General features: G+C 48.3%; 1 protein-coding gene across 19 annotated transcripts in view; it reads right to left on the bottom strand.

The window, feature by feature from the left end:
• Nucleotides 1-17,628, bottom strand: part of MEGF11 (multiple EGF like domains 11) — a 398,263-nt gene that overhangs the window by 109,736 nt on the left and 270,899 nt on the right. The gene's annotated exons all lie outside the window — the stretch shown is intronic.

The following is a 17,628-nucleotide window of genomic DNA, read 5'->3' as shown; positions in this document are numbered from 1 at the left end:
TCACACCTGTAGTCTCAGCACTTTAGGAGGCCGAGGCAGGAGGAAGGCTTAAGGTCAAGAGTTTAAGACCAGCCTGGGCAACACAGTGAGACCCTGTCCCTACAAAACATTTTTAAAAATAGCTGGACATGGTGGTACACACCTCGAGTGCCAGTTACTTGGGAGGCTGATGTCAAAGGATTGCTTCAGTCCAGGAGTTCCAGGTTGCAGTGAGCCATCATTGCACCACTGCACTCCAGCCTGGTAACAGAGAGAGAACTGTCTCTTTAAAGAAAAGAAAAAAGCAAGAGCACCGGCTGAAGGGCCCGTCTGTTTTGTTCCCCACTGTATACACAATCCCTAACTTAACATGCTGTCTGGTATGTATTAGGGATTGATATTAATATTTGTTGATTCAATGAATAATTCATTGGCAAACTCCATATGGGAAATGGTTAGAGAAGCTAGGAAGAACAAAAGGACAGGGTCGTCAGGTCCTCACCACCTAGAGTGGAGAGGCTGGCAGCACAATTCCACAAGAAAAAAGACAACGGATCAGTCACACTAAAAGTCGAGAAGCGAATGCCCCCAGGATGAGAAGGCTCTTGAGGTAGGAAGAGGAGGACGGCCTCAGGGCTGGGAAGCCTTTAGGAGGAGATAGGACTTGGTGGGGCCGGAAGGGAGAGTGGGTTTAGATAGAGGATGGGGCCGGGCGCGGTGGCTCAAGTCTGTAATCCCAGCACTTTGGGAGGCTGAGGCGGGTGGATCACAAGGTCAAGAGATCAAGACCATCCTGGTCAACATGGTGAAACCCCGTCTCTACTAAAAATACAAAAAATTAGCTGGGCATGGTGGTGCGTGCCTGTAATCCCAGCTACTCAGGAGGCTGAGGCAGGAGAATTGCCTGAACCCAGGAGGCGGAGGTTGCGGTGAGCCGAGATCGTGCCATTGCACTCCAGCCTGGGTAACAAGAGCGAAACTCCGTCTCAAAAAAAAAAAAAAAAAAAAAAGATAGAGGATGGGGTGGGGCTTGGCAGAATAGCACAGGCAGGAATGGCATCACAGGTGTGCTGGGAAGCACCTGGGCAGGAGACTCTGGTTGGAGAGTCTCTAGGTTCTCTAACCTGTCGGGTTCAGAGTTGACACGCGGGGACAGAAATTTGACCTCAGAGGATGTCTAGAAAGAGTTAGGATTGGGAGCCGCCGCAGCCAGTAGTGTGTGCCAGTCAGTGCATGTTGGAGAGGCTCCCTGCTGCCCTGGGCTGCTGCTGGGAAGGCTGGAGTCCCCCACTCCGTGCCCCAACGTCCACGTGCCCCCATGAAAGTTTCTCTCTGTTTTATGCAGTGCACGACCTGAACATCTGTACCTTGTGGCTCTGCCTGGCTGGTATAAGGAAGGGAGGAGACAGGAATAAGAGGTGCTCAGAAACTGAGGAAAAAGAGACATTTCCCCCCGCTGGAAGGACTGGGAGCCCCTCAGGACTCAGGCCTCTGCACTCCAGAGTCGGGTAGAGGATGCTGTCACAGCCAAGCATCAGGTTCCCTGGAAGCTGAAATACTACAAAGGGGGTCGTCACTCTGCTGCTCAGCCCCACTCTGGGAGGATGGGGCAGGGGCTGAGTAGCAGCTTCCCTGATGTCTCCTCTCTCTACCTGCCTCTGTTTCCATCTCTGCTGCTCACTCTCATTTTCACCTCCTTTACTCTGCCCCACTTATCTTTCTCTCTCATCTCCCTCCTGTCAATAGCTGAGTCCCCAAGAGGTGGAGGTGGGAGGACTAGGTGAGGCTGTCCCAGACTGACATGCCGGGAGATGTGGGGGGGTAGTCGTGGGGGGCTGTCTGAACTGGACGTTTGAACCAAAGGGGGTCCCAGTGGGCCTCCCCAAAGTGTGGGGTTTTCTTTTTTTTCCTTTTAAAGCATTTCACTTTCAAAGGAAGCCAGGCCCTGAGTGAAAGGAGTGGGATACACTCAGGCGCACAATCAAAAGGCCTTTGAACCTGGGCTGAGAGCTCTGCGGTCCTCTCCTCTTCTGGGTCAGGGCTGGCAGGGGGATGGGGGACCTTCGATGCCTAATTGGCAGCTAATATGAATACTGGGGGTGGGAAATGGAATCCCCTCCCCTCACACACCAACCCCAAGCAGGTTGTTGGGGATTGGGTGAGCATAGATCTTTTTGACTCAGTGTAAAAGTGGATTTATTACAGGTTTTCTTGCCTGCATCTTGGCAGTGGGGAGACAGGCTTCTGGTGCTTAATGAGCTCATGGTTCAAGCTGTCTCCAGCTGCAGAGCTCACAGAGGATTTCAAGGCAAAGTTAACGCTGGAGTTAGTTCTAGCTGGCTACCCGTCATCACTCAGGCTCAGAAGAGAGAACAATCTTATTAAAATGAGCAAACAGCAGGCAGGCTCCTGGGCAGAGCTCTCTGAGGCGGGGACAGGGGTGGGGTCTGGTCACTCACAAAGCCAAGGAGAGCTTCAGACAAGTTTTTGCCACATGGTTGAAAGTGGACCAAGGAGAACTTGGAAGTCACTCCTGTGGGGACCCAGTCTGGGCCTGAGCCTGCGTCTGTGCATTAAGGTATAGGAATTCAGAGCACGAGCTGTGGAGGCCAACGGACCTGGGTCAAGTCCTGCTTCTGCAGGTGACCCTGGGCAAGGTACTAAAACTTTTTGTGCCTCAGTTTCTCCGATCTGTAGAATGCAAATAATAACAGCACTGACATGGTAGGGTAGCTGCAGTAATTAAATATGATTACACAGTGATTAGCACAGTGCCAAGCACATGATAAATGCACAATAAATTGTAGCAATTATGATTATGAAGGACCAGGGCTGAGCAGTCTGTTTGCAGACCTCAGAGTCAAGAGTCCCATAGGTGACTCAGAGAGGGTGGGCAGGATGTAAGTAGACACCTGAGGAATCAGCTAGTCTAGTTCTCCCTTTTTGGGGTGAAGAAACAGAGGCTTAGAAAGGGGAAATGATTTTTTCAAGGTCACAGGATGAACAAGGGCTGAGCCTAGAACAGTTCTCTTTTTTATTTTTTTTAATTTTAATTTTTATTTTTTTTGAGACGGAGTTTCGCTCTTGTTACCCAGGCTGGAGTGCAATGGCGCGATCTCGGCTCACCGCAACCTCCGCCTCCTGGGCTCAGGCAATTCTCCTGCCTCAGCCTCCTGAGTAGCTGGGATTACAGGCACGTGCCACCATGCCCAGCTAATTTTTTGTATCTTTAGTAGAGACGGGGTTTCACCATGTTGACCAGGATGGTCTCGATCCCTCGACCTCGTGATCCACCCGCCTCGGCCTCCCAAAGTGCTGGGATTACAGGCTTGAGCCACCGTGCCCGGCTTAGAACAGTTCTCTTAAGTCCAGGGCTGTATCTTTCACACACACACACACACACAAACACACACACACATATATTTGAGATGGAGTCTAGCTCTGTTACTCAGGCTGGAGTGCAGTGTGCAACCTCAGCTCACTGCAATCTCCTCCTCCCGGGTTCAAGCGATTCTCCTGCCTCAGCCTTCTGAGTTTTGCTGGGATTATAGGTGGGCACCACCACACTTGGTTAGCTTTTGTATTTTCAGTGGAGACAGGGTTTCACCATATTGGCCAGGCTGGTCTCAAACTCCTGACATCAAGTGATCCACCTGCCTTGGCCTCCCAAAGTTCTGGGATTACAGTTGTGAGTCACCGTGCTGGGCCCGGAGCTGTTTCTATCACAGCATCTGAGCTGAACCACAGTCCTAGAGAGCCCCTGTGCTTGTCTTTTCCCTGCCATGCACCAGTGAGTTATGGAGGTTTTCCTTATTTGTCATGTTTTTCTCAGGTCTCATGAAAGCAAATTTTCTATCCCTAGGGATGGCTGAATGGAGGGTGGGGAGGAGAAGCTGGCCCAGGATAAGCCACTGAGGCCTGAGAGTTGCCTTATCTGCCAAGCAACCCAACAGCACCAGGAGAAAGAGCAGCCGTGGTGGCCAGACTGTTGTAACAGGCTTCCAAATCAGCGCCCCACTTCCAGTCTCTTCCCTCATCCCACCTCTACCCACCCCAGAGTGGTCTTTCCAAATGACTAACATGATGAGGTCACTGCCCTGCCAAGAGCCTTTCTGTGGCTTCTTCGTGAATCAAGGTTCAAGTCCAGGTGCACGGTGGCCTGGCATCCAAAGCCCTCAGTGCTCAGGCCCAGCCTCCCCACTGCCCAGACCCTCCAGTCACTCCTTCGCGCCCAGGTTCCTGGCAGCCCCTGCCTTCCTGTGCCTTAAACTTTGCCAAAGCTACTCCCCCTGCCCCAGCACCCCCAGTCCTGCTCCACTCCATCCCATGCTAGACCCCACAAAAGGTGAGTCTGTATGATTTCCCTTATTATTCAGTTATCTTGGCCTTGACTCAAATTTCTCATATGGAAAACAGGGTAGGCTGAGGAACTGTTCCAGTGGTGATTTCCCTGATATTTCTACTTGCAAAAGGGTGACTCGGTATCTTGGAGCTGAGGGGGAGAGCTAAAAAGGCAGAGAAACAACCTAAACACCTGTAAAACGAACATACCAATCCATGTCCCGCCCCACACTGAAAGCTGGGATGAAAGTAAAAAGAAGGCTGTGGAAGTGCTCAGGACCACCCCTGAGCTCTTAAGTCCTCCCTCCAGGCCTTGTTTTCCTCAACTGTTAAATGAAGGGATTGAAAAAGGAGGTCTCTAGGAACTCTCCTGTCTCTGATATAACTTTCTGGATGAAGGGTCTTAACAGCCATGCAAATGACCCCTGGGGAGAAAGAGAGGGAGGATAATTCAACCGTGAAGGGGTACAGAGAGGGCTTCTCATATTTTTGTAAAATTTTCTTTTTTTAAAAAAGGATCTTGCTTATAGCCATTACTGAAAAAAAAAAAAAAAAAAAAAAAAAAGAAAATGAAAAAGAAAAAAAGGATCTGGGGCAAAAATAGTGAATATTAATATTTGTTCAGTCTAAATGGTGATCATGGTTTTCCACATTATTTTCTCTATTTTTCTGTATGTCACAAATATTTAGTAATTTTAACAAGAACCTGGCGAGCTGCTTCTCAACAGTCACCATTCCCTGACCTCCTGCACTTCCAATAGGAGGTACTGTCTCTAAGTGCAAACTATGCATCAACAGAAAGGACTGAATTTGAGGGTGGTAAGATCCCCGCTGCAGGAAGTACTCAAGCAGAGGACAGACAGGCAATAAATATTGTGGGAGCGAATTCTACAGTAGGAGAAGGTTGGACTCTGACCTGAGAGGACCTTTCCAATTCTCAAGCCTCATTCTCAACATTCACGGCTAGTATATTGCTGCAGGCAACGGGACCTGGGATGCTGTCCTTGGTGCTGAATTTTGCAACCTCTGCCTCTCGAGTTCAAACGATTCCCCTGCCTCAGCCTCCCGAGTAACTTGGATTACAGATGCTCGCCACCAGGCCTGGCTAATTTTTTGTATTTTAGTAGAGAAGGGTTTCACCATGTTGGCCAGGATGGTCTCGATTTCCTGACCTTGTGATTCACCTGCCTTGGCCTCCCAAAGTGCTGAGATTACAGGCATGAGCCACCGTGCCCGGGGCCACCAATGAATTTTTTGAACACAGACCTTGGAAACTAGAACAATAATCTTGTTACTATAAGATACGAATTAAGCCAGGCATGGTGGCACATGCCTGTAGCCCCAGCTACTTGGGAGGCTGAAGCGGATGGATCGCTCGAGCCTAGGAGTTCGAGGTTGCAATGTGCTATGACCATGCCTGTGAATAGCCTCTGCTCTCCATCTGAGGCAATATAGCGAGACTTTCTCTCTTACAAAAGAAAAAAGATACAAATTAATGTTTTAATTTCCAGGACATCCTGGTGATCTAAATGACAGGAAGGGATTCTGGCTTTCGTTCTCCTGAAACTTCTTCTCCCACCTCCACCTTCTGCTTGTGGGTGCTAGTCCTTTCCTGACCTTAAACTGAAAAGCACAGAACTGGGAGCCAGAAAGCTTAGGACTGAGCTCAGGCTCAGTCACTGATAGCCTTTGTGACCCAGAGCAAATCCCCTCACAACAGCAAGCCTCTGATTCTTCGTCTGCCAAGTGGAGATCATTTTACCAGGTGATAGAATGCTTGAAAACATGCTTGTGAAAACACTTAAGTGTAATACTATAATTAGACATTGGCAATACTGTTCTGATTCGTGCTCTAGTCAGTACGCAGTGAGACGATCTCCCAAGGTGGGAGACAAAGGCGGCAGTGCGTATGGAGGCTTAAGTTAAGCTGGAAGAACTCTTGAGAAAGTTTTAAGAAAAATGATCCAGCTGGCTTCCCTGTGGGTAAACAAAAACCTATTCAGATGGTGGCTGGTGACATTTGCAAGCATCACAGACTTTCAGAGTGGAGGTGGGCAGTGACACATCTCTAAGTGGGAAGGATGATGTCACGGTGTTCGTACTCATTGAGCTGAGGGAGAGTGTCATCATGTCCAGGAAATGGGGTCCAGCAGGGGTGGTATAAAGGGCTAGAAAGCTGAGAGTCAGAACCCACACTCTAGTCCTGGCTCAGCCACCAACGTGTACAGGCAGTGAAGAGTAGCTGGGCTCGAGTCCCGCCTACCCACTGACTAGCTGTGGAAAATCATTTCGCTTCTCCAACCCCTCCGTTTTCTGTAGTGGAAAGTGAGTTTACTGAAATCTGTCCACCGAAATGACTGTAAGAGTAAAACGGAATCAGAGGACCAAGGGCTTGCTAACCAGAGGCGTATATGATGTCTGGTATTTAATCTCTCTGAGCCTTAGTATTCATCATCTGCAAAATGGAGACAATAAGGCCTGCTGACCTCATAGAGAGGTAAGTGGGATAAAGATGAGACGAGTCACACATACATCCTATTTATTGTTGCTGTGACAGAAGAGGAGAGAGAAGCAGGCTGGGACTGACTGGGGAAGAGATGGAAATCAGGAGCTCTGGTTGTTGTTCTAACACAGGGCCTCTAGAATGAAGAATGGGACTCGATCCCTGCCAGCTCTAATGTTTTATGCACCTAGGTACCAGGCTTCTCCCTGAGTTCCCTGAACTCACAGAGCTAAAGCAGTGCTGGCCTAGAGCCCCCAAGAAGGATGGTAAAAAGCCAAACCATTCTGTTTTCATTTCATTTCTGCTTGGCAGGGCCAAGCATCAAGGTCTGGAAAGTAAACAAACTTTCCCGTTCCCCACTTCTCCATGTGTGGCTGAGCTCAGAGGGCATGACTCATACAGGGTGGACCCAGCGATTCCAGACAGACTCTAGGGCTGTGAATTCCAAATCATGGTATTTTGTTGAGCTCCCTGCTCTGGCCTGGCTCTCTCTCTGCTGCTGGCATCCTCGACAGGAAAATTAATTGCTGCTGTCATTCTGCTTTTTGTTCCAGTCTATATCCCAGGAATAAGAGATCCGAGTGACATTAAATAACATGTACATAAAAGCCCTTTCTAAAGAGCAGAGCAGCGAACGTGGAGAGGTGGTATGACTGGGAGAGCGCCAAGGATAGCTCCCCACTGGCAGCCCCTCCAGTCTCCAAGAAAGGGGAGCCTGCACCTGTGGACACATAATAAGGGAGACCTTCATGCTTTCCCCGGGAAGCAGAGAAAATGGAGCCTGTGGATCCAATATTGCAAACAAACACAAGCCCCCGCTCCCCACGCCTCACCTCACCACATTCTCTCTATTAGCGTGGTTCGAATTCTTCCTCTCTTGGCTCAGTGGCTAACAGCAAGGCTAACTCAGGTTCAGACTCAGTGGCTGCACGCTGCTGACCTCCTGCGGCTGAGGGTCCCCCTGCCAGCACTGAGTGTGCTAACTTAGGAAGGCTCCTAGGTCCACACAGGTGAGTCACCAGGCACTTTGGCTAGCCCTGGCTACCTCCTTATGTTGATGGAAGCATTGACGTGCATCACTAGCGGCATGAGGCTTATGCGAAGTTTAGCCTTAAGCAACAGCCAAGCCCATACTTGAGACAAACTCAGGAAAATAAAGTCACACACGTATACCACATAGCGCATTCCAGAGTCAAGTAAAATGACTTCACCTCAATCCAAATACTTTGATTCCCTGCTAGGTTCTCCTTCTCGGGGAAAAGTTGAATAATTTCCAGGTGTCCATACTAGGGTACACATCAAACAAAAGAAATGGTGGCACAGGCCGGATGTGGTGGCTCACGCCTGTAGTTCCAGTACTCTGGGAGTCTGAGGTGGATGGATCATTTGAGGCTAGGAGTTCAAGATCAACCTGGGCAACATGGAAAAGCCTTGTCTCTACAAAAAATACAAAAATTAGCCAAGCATGGTGGTGTGTGCCAGTGATCCCAGCTACTACTCCAGAAGCTGAGGTGGGAGGATGGCTTGAGTCTGGAAGCAGAGGGTGCAGTGAGCTGAGATTGGGCCACTGCACTCCAGCCTGTGCAATAGACGCAGATCCTGTCTCAAAAGAGGAAGAGAGGGGAGGGGAGAAGAGACACACACACACAGTCACAGCCTAGTCTAACTCCCTTCTTTTAAAGATGAGGATGCTCTTGCCCCCAGGAGGGACAGTGACTTGCCACAGTAAAGGAGTCATAGGGCATGGTGGTTCATGTGTATAATTTCATTACTTTGGGAGGCAAAGGTGGGAGGATTGCTTGAGTCCGAGTTCCAGATCAGCCTCGGCAATACAGTGAGGCCCTATCTCTACAAAAATTTTAAAAACTAGCCAGGCATGGTGGCATGTGCCTGTGGTCCTGGCTACTCAGGAGGCTGAGGTGGGAGGATTGCCTGAGCCCAGGAGTTCAAGATTGAAGTGAACCATGATCACGCCACTGCACTCCAGCCTGGGCAACAGAGCAAGACCCTGTCTCAAAAAAAAAAATAAAAGACTTAAAAGGGGCTATAAACTAGGTGTCTGGAGTCCCAGTCTGGTGCTCCTTGTTCTATATCATTCTGTCTCTATCTTACAACATCCCTTCTTCTAGGACCGGTTAAACAGCAAAACCTAAATTTCTGTTCCAGCCTGCCTGCCAGGTGAGCTGGAGGCTGCTGAAAAGGACAGCAATGTAACCTGAAGTTCATAAAAGCTTTTCATTCTTATATTCTAGGAGGAAATCCCTGGTTCACTGGAGTCTGTCTACTTATGTTCTTAATTACTTGCATGTACAAGATCTTGCAATCTGCGCCTGGGGACTCTTTGAATTGCAGATTAATATTCAACTAGCTGGAACGATCTTCAGGAGGAGGCTTGTGGTAATTAAGTTGGTTAGAGAACATGTCAACTTTTTTTTTTTTTTTTTTAACAGCACGTGAGTGCTATAAGTTACCAGTAGAAGAAAGACCAGTCCCTTAACAGTACTTCTTGGGAGCCACGGAGGTGGGGAGGGTGCGGGGGAACATATATCATTCTGGGAAGAGGAAATGTCCTTGGGGACACTTCCTAGTGGCTGGGAGGCTCTGCCAGGCTGACTCACATCTATGACTCAAGACTTTATTTTCCCCAAGACCCAGTGACCTCTTCCTGGGAGGACAGGTGTCTTAGGGTGAGTGGTATTTCAAAAGCAGAGGCTGGGGCCACTGAGAAGAATCTAGAAAGAGAAAACAATGAGTCACATATGCTTCTTTTTTTTCCTTTTTTTCTTTGGAGACGGAGTCTCACCCTGTCACCAGGCTGGAGTGCAGTGGCGCAATCCAATCTGGGCTCACTCAACCTCCGTCTCCCGGGTTCAAACTATTCCTGTGCCTCAGCCTCCTGAGTTGAATAGCTGGGATTATAGGCGTTGGCCACCACACCCAGCTATTTTTGGTATTTTAGCAGAGACGGGGTTTCACCACGTTGGCCAGGATGACCTCGATCTCTTGACCTCGTGATCTGCCTGCCTTGGCCTCCCAAAGTTCTGAGATTACAGGCATGAGCCACCGAGCCCAGCACACATATGGTTTTCTATAGAAAAGGTGAGTATAGGGGAGGAAGCCTTGAATGACTTTGTCCAAAGCTGTAGGTATCTCAGAAAATACTTTCTGGTACCAGTGCAGAATCATCTTCATATTTTAGACTAGGTGCTGTTAGTGTGGTGTTGTGTATGAAAAACCAGCATAATTCAACAGACCAGGCATGTCCAGTCTTTTGGCTTCCCTGGGCCACAGTGGAAAAATTGTCTTGGGCCACACATAAAGTATACTAACAATAGCTGATGAGCTTTAAAAAAAAAAAAAAAAAAAGGCAAAAAAAATTTCATAATGGTGTTTTTCTGTCTTTTTTTTTTTTTTTTTTTTCTGAGACAGCCTCACTCTGTCACCCAGGCTAGAGGATAGTAATGTGATCTCAGCTCACTGCAACCTCTGCCTCTTGGATTCAAGTGCCTCAGCCTCCCGAGTAGCTGGGATTACAGGTGTGCAATACCATGCCAAGCTAATTTTTGCAGTTTTAGTAGAGATGGGGTTTCAACACGTTGGCCAGGCTGGTCTTGAACTCCTGGCCTCAAGTGATCCATTCACCTTGACCTCCGAAAGTGCTGGGATTATAGTCATGATTCACCATGCCCAGAAACATCTCATAATACTTTAAGAAAGTTTATGAATTTGTGTGGGGCCACATTCAAAGCCATCCTGGGCTGCATGCAGCTCATGGACCGCTGGTGGGACAAGCTCTATTGAATAGACTGCAGGGTTTGTCACAAGAGATTTGCTACTAATGTAGTACCAAGCTGGTGAATAATTTATTTTTCATACTAAATAACAAAGTGTCAATGTTGGATGTGCACGATAACTTCCCTCTCTTTCACTTGCCTGTCTAGATATTTTCTTAAATGAGAAAGCAAGCATGAGGTTCCAGCACTAGGAGCCACTGAGATTGCGTATAACCAACAGCCAACTTAACTGACCCCCAGCCACGTGGACAGTATGTGCTACCGCATCTTGGTGGAATAAGGATTGAGAAAACCACTTTCAAGCATGGTATAAAGTTCACTCTTGTCAAGTGGGAAGCCACTGGGTGTGGCAGTGAGGAGAGGGGTATAGGTGCTGGGAGGGAATTCCCCAGCCAGAGCACTGGGGACCATGGCAGCCACACTCACTGGCATAATACGGGGGTGTGTGTAAAGGGGGCCTGGAAGGAGCAGTCACAGGTGTTGACCATTCCAAAGCTGGTAAATAAATGTCGGGTGGGGCAGGAGCTGCCTCGACACTCAGTTGAGAACGTATATCCTCAGTGATCACTGTGCCCACATGTGGCCACTGTAAGATTTCAGAGGATTCTGAGGGAGCAGTGAGGAGGGAGGGGAGAAGGAAGGTGGCATGGGGGTGGGGGCAGGTAGAAGGAGTCCTGGTCAGGGAACCGTGAGGCCTTGCTCTGGCTCTCTTCCTGAGTAAGCCGTTGTCCAGCTGCGGGACTTGGACTAAATCACTTCCCTCCTTCAGACCTTAGTGTCTTGGTCTGTAAAAATGACACCGGGAGAAGAAAATGTGACATGTGGAAAGCCATGTGTGACCACCCACTCATGAACATAGAGAAGTCAGAGGCAGAACAACCTCGGATTTGAGAGCCCTCATCTTCCCACGCCCCACCTCCAGCAAGGCACATGTGACCCCGGACAAGTCACTCTGGCAAGTCACGTCCTTCCTCCATGTGTTCGTCTCCCCATCTGAAGGGGATCAGAATAGCACCTGCGTTGGAGGATGGTCATGAGGATTACAGAAAACGATGCATGCAGAGCCCACAGTGCAAGCAGTGAGAATGGAGCCCCAAGGAATTTAGCAATTATGATTATTATTAAACAACTTAAATGGCCAACAGTGAGAAACTGGTTAGGCAGATTACTGTATATCCACAGAATACTATGCAGCCATTCAAAAAGAAAATTTTGCACAAAGTAACGAACAATTATGCCATGATGTTGAGAGAAAAAAGAACATAACAGCACATAACTTATGTATACGTTATGGTAAGATGATGTATGCATGTGCATAGCCAAGGTGGGTGCATCACCTGAGGTCGGGAGTTCTAGACCAGCTTGACCAACATGGAGAAACCCCGTCTCTACTAAAAATACAAAATTAGCTGGGCATGGTGGCATATGTCTGTAATCGCAGCTACTCAGGAAACGGAGGCAGGAGAATCGCTTAATCCCAAAAGGCAGAGGTTGCAGTGAGATCGCGCCATTGCACTCCAGCCTGGGCAACAAGAGCAAAACTGTCTCAAATTAAAAAAAAGAAAAAAGAAAGAAAGTAAAATATGGTTGGGTGGGTGAGGTGGCTATAATCTCAGTGCTTTGGGAGGCCAAGGTGGATCACTTGAGTCCAGAAGTTTGAAACCAGCCTGGGCAACATAGTGAGGCTCCATCTCTTTAAAAAAAAAAAAAAAAAGGGTGGGGGGCGCGAGGCGCTGTGGCTACACTTGTAATCTCAGCACTTTGGGAGGCCAACGTGGGTGAATCACCTCCAGCTGGGAGTTCAAGACTAGCCTGACTAAACGGAGAAACTTCATCTGTACTAAAAATACAAAATTAGCTGGGCATGGTGGCAGGTGCCTGTGTTGGGAGGCTGAGGCAGCAGAATTGCTTGAACCTGGGAGGCGGAGGTTGCAGTGAGCCAAGATTATGCCACTACACCCCAGCCTGGGCAACAAGAGTGAAACTCCGTCACAAAACAAAACAAAACAAAAAACCAAAAAACAACAAAGAAACCAAAAACACCAACAAAAAAATTAGCCAGGCATGGTGGCATGTACCTATAGTCCCAGCTACTTGGGAGGCTAAGGAAGGTTGCTTGAACCCAGAAGTTTGAGACCAGATTGGGCAACATCATGAAACCTGATCTTTCCCCCCAAAAATTATAAATATAAAAAGAAGCAAGCAAAATAATGAGCAGAAATATATATTTCTCCTAAAATTCTTACTGTTTTTCGTTAAAAAGTAAAAGTATTGGGTGAAATGCTAGTTGGGGGTCTCCAGCTCGGGCATTTGGAGGCCCAGGGCTCTCTCTGCTCCCCAGTGAGTGGCAGGTGCTGGAGCTAGGCTCTCGTGGTGTGGGGGAGTCTGGGACTCATGTGGGAAGTCACCCCAAAGCTAGAACCGATGGGATGTCTTCAAGCGCCTGTCCATGCAATGTCAAAGCGGCCCAACTGACTCCTCCTTTGCTTAATTTGTGTCAATCGATTTCCTATTTTTAATTAATAATTCTAATTATGATGCAGCAAATTTACCCAACAGCCACGACTGAATTAATCAGGGTCTATTGACTGGGCCTGCAGAGTTATCCCACGGTTTCTGACATTATTGATTTCCTGTTGGGAACAAGTAAGAAAACACAAGGAGGGCAGCTGCAGCTGTCATCTCTGTGCTGCCCAGAGCCCTAAACTGGGCCCTGAAGCACCTGCCCTCCGCTCCCTCCCTGCCAAAAGCCACAGCCATCAAGGCCACCAGCGCTTCCCCTAGGAGCTCGGGGGAGGTCATCCTCGACCTTGACAAGTTTCTCTAGGAAGCAGGGACGGTGATGATGATGGGCCAGTCCCCGCACGGGGTTCTGCAGTAAGGGCGAGCCAGCTGGACCGGGCTGAGTTTGGAACTCTGCTGCTGTATCAGTGGGTGATTAACTTCCATCTCATTGTCCCTTTTGTAGTAAGAACCTTGGAGAGTCTCTTCTCTCGCCCTGTCATTTTACAGATAAGGAAAGCAAGGCCCATGGAGGAGCAGGGTCTTGCCCGAGAGAGCTTGTGAGTCATTGCCCCGGTGGGGCTGGAACTCAAGTCTTTGCCCTCTCATGCCCTTTCCCACCCACGTGGAAGCTGAGCTTGGGGAGACTGGAGGGCAGGGGCAGTGTTCCTCTTGTTCTCTGGTCTCCATTGTGAGTCAGGGAAGCCTGGCGGTGCCCAGGTGGCCTTGGTGAGCCAGCCCTGTCGGCTCTTAGCCTCACCCTCCCACTCGGGTTCCGTGTTTGCTTTTTGGTTATTCTTTCTCTGGGCCTCGAGAATTCAGGCCTCCTACTCCCACCCCAAGTCTCCAGGCCCCACACCTGCTCTTGATATCAACATGGCAACTTACATTGCACACCTGCAATTCTGAGTCCTTGGAGATCCAGAGGGAACCCCCATTTCCTGAATGCCCTTCTCTGTGCTGGGCACCTGACATGCACACTCTAATCTCATCTCCACAGCTCACTGAAGAACAGATGTAGGAGGAATCTGACGCTCAGAGAGATCAATCAACTTGCCATATCCCCACAGCGAATTGGGGGCCAAGATCTGAAGCTGCGCTGTCTTACTCCAACACCCATCATGATTCTTTTGAAGGAGAAAGAAAAGAAAGACACCCAAGGGCCGTATAATAGTGGGGACTGCATAGGATGCATACAGCCTCATGACAATGCAGAGGGAACACCCCATCAGTAAAGAGTGAGACTTTGCACCTGGTGAAAGTGGGAAAGTATGGGGAATGAATAAAGTTAGTTCCAGCTGGACGCAGGCTGGCTTGGGGCAAGTGAAGGCAAAGACGGACTGAGGCTGGAGGAGTAGTTAGGGGTCAGATCTCAGAGGTCTTATCAATTTAAACAGGAGAATCTGAACTTCCTCTCTGGGGCCAGGCTTTGAGCAGAGGAGTCGTGCTATCCTCTGGGTGGTGGATCTGGGACTGTGATCTGACTACAATGGGTTTGAGTGGGAGAGGCCAGGGGAAGCAAAGAGGCAGTTAGAAATTAGGCAATGGTCCAGGCACAAGCCAAGGAAACCTGGAGCCAAGGCACTGGTGATGGGGACTGTGAAGAGAGAAACATGAAAAGCCGAGTAGGGATGATAGCACCTGCAACAGAGTGACTGCGGGGACTCCCAGACTTTGCTGTGTCTGTCATTGGATTAGGGCCCACAGTCATCCAGTATGATCTAATTTTAACTGGATTAGATCTGCAAAGACCCTATTTCCAAATAAGGTCACATTCACAAGCTCCAGGTGGACACTAATTTTGGGAGACGGCTACTTGATCCAGTATACAAAAGGATAATATATCTGTCCTTAGGGTGGCTCCTTCCTAGGGCTAAATGAGATTTGGTTATGTAAAACAGCGACCTGGCTTCCATTGTTCCTCTTCCAGGCATTGAGTTTGCTCCAGAATTCCCAGCCAGAAAGCCTCAGAAAGACCATTGGTAAAAACAAATCCAGGAGGGAGAGTGATAGGCACCAAAAACTGCTTTGAGATTCCCAGGGCACCCCAGGAGGTGAGTCCTCACCACTCAACAAATGTCCTAGGGAGGCATCTCCAGGGACAGAGAGCACCCTACTCCCACCCCCCACCCCACCCCACCTCACCATCCCCCAACATGGAAAGGCCAATTTCTGTGCAACGCAAGAAAATTAAAACAGCTGCAGACTCTCTGCTTTCTTCATCATAGGCTTCCTGTTATCGTCACTGCACCTCTAGCAACTTGTAGCCAGTGACAGGGGATGAGCTATGAGGTCAAACAGCCCTCCCCAGAGAAAATAACCACCTAGCAATGTACGCTTCATAGTTGCACTTCCCTTGGAAGCTTCCTGTTGCCAGCTCTAATCTAGTCAGGGATGTGCTTGTTGGCACTTGACATTTAAAAAAAAAAAAAAAAAGGCCTGATTTGTAGCATTTGCCAATTTCCTTGGTGAAAATGGTCCCACCATGATTGCTTTCAAGCTTATCAACATAAAGTAACAAAGCACGGAGGTGCAAAGAGATGTGCACACTTGGCTCTCACGAGCACCACAGCAGCACTGTAGAGGGCTACCTGTGGACCAGGGACCCACGCGGAGGAGTCGACACATTCAGGTCCCCTCTCCCCTCACCAGCCACTGCTCTTTTGGACTAGTCACCTCTCCAGGGGTCATCAGTCAACTGGTAGGAGCTTAGAGGTTTCAAAGCCCACTGTAGGAGGGTGAGGTTTATCCGGGCAGCTGCGATGCAGAAGTTGCTCTGGGCTAGATGTAAATCCGGATTCTGCCACTTGCTAACTGTATAACCCAGACACGCCATCTAACGTCTTGTTGAATGTTAATCACTCATCTAATCATTCATTCAACAGTTTTTGACTATTTGCTGTGATAGGGTTATGGGGAAACTAAGATGAAAGATGAAATAGCCCTTGGGTCAGAAAACTCACAATCTAGTGAAGAAAGTCATAAAAGTTAGGGTACCATGGGGTAGGTGTAGTTTCCACATCATGCAAAGGGAGTAAAGAGTTGAATGAGAACACACATAGCAAGCTCCAAGCACAGCATCCAGAACAGAGTAGGGGCTCAGCAAATGTTTCTGGGAATCTAGGAAAGCAAACCTGTGGTGTGTAATTGGATTAATTTATTCATTCAATAGACAGCACACACCTGTCCTGGGAAGGCGCTGTGCGAGGAGCCCTGGGAACTGCAAAGTGGCCACCAGGCTACAGCCTGAGAGGAGGATGGGAAGATTCCACCTTTCCCCTGCCCTGAATCTCTGCTCATCCACTGATCTTCTTTTCCCTATGCTACTGTGGGGGTGGGGTGGTGGGAATTGGTGGGGGACTCTGGTAGATACATCAAAGCCTGCCCACTTGGGGTGGCTGGGTAGGTGATGGGATGGATGTCGTTGCGAGAGGAGACAGACCCTTCCACATTCCTAGATGTCAAATCATAGAATGGGAGAAGGCAAAGAATTAGCTATTTACAGAACTATCTCTTCCTTCTATTTAATTTTCAAAAACCCCACTCAGCTTCAGTAGTCATCACCATACAGCCAATCTTGTTTCAGCTGTATCATGCCCTCCTCCATCCTGTGGTTTATTTTCTTTCAATGATCAATTAGGATCATTCACAGAAGAGGATCAGTTATTTGCGACCAGCCCATTACTCCAGGTTTGCAAAATAAGCTTCCTCTTGAGTACTTTTCCTGCAATACTTGTACATTGCCACCAGAGAGCAGTAGCGTGCCTCATTTACATGGTTCAAAGAATTTTACGTGAGATCAGAATTACAACCCTGAGTTTTCTAATGACCACAAATAATTTATCATTCTATTCTGAAAGAAAAACAAAGACTCTCCTTTCCATCCATTCGGTCTTTTTTTTTTTTTTCTGGAATCAAGCAGTTAAAATTTAAGCACAGTGTCTCCTCTTAGCAACGCCCTTGACAACCTGCAACACTGACAAATTGTCTCTGATCCAAACTGCCTTCTTTTACAAAGCTTCCAGCTACAAATACAAGCTGACAGCTGAATATCACCTTCAAAACAACAAGTTTAAGTGAGTTATTATTTGTAAAGACCTTAGAAGAGTATCTAGCACATAGTGCTATACAAGTATCCGAGGTTTCCTTTTATTCACTTATTATAAATGTAAATTCATTCAAATGCTGTGGGAATTAGCAATGAATGAATCTTCTCTATGCTGGTTTACTTGTCTGCTCCCTGTGAATGGGGAAAGGGATGTCTATGGAGACAGGAAGTTGTCCCAAAGGTGGCCTAGCTTGGGCAGGGACTGATTTCCCTTCCCCTCTGACACCTCCATAGGGGAGATTCCGAGGCTCTTTCTGGTTCATCCATGGTCATCTGATTCAGAGCAGAGCCCAAGTTGCTAATACAGGGATGTTGGACAGGGTTGTTTTTTTTTTTTTTTTTCTCTTTTTCCTTCCCAAGTTAAGCCAGGAAGAGCTGCTGGAGAAGCACAGCCCGGGTGA

The sequence above is a fragment of the Saimiri boliviensis genome, chromosome 2 (genome assembly GCF_048565385.1).
Source record: "Saimiri boliviensis isolate mSaiBol1 chromosome 2, mSaiBol1.pri, whole genome shotgun sequence".
Taxonomy (NCBI): Eukaryota; Metazoa; Chordata; class Mammalia; order Primates; family Cebidae; genus Saimiri; species Saimiri boliviensis.
The sequence above is the reverse complement of the archived record's forward strand: the minus strand, read 5'-3'. Positions and strand labels throughout refer to the sequence as shown.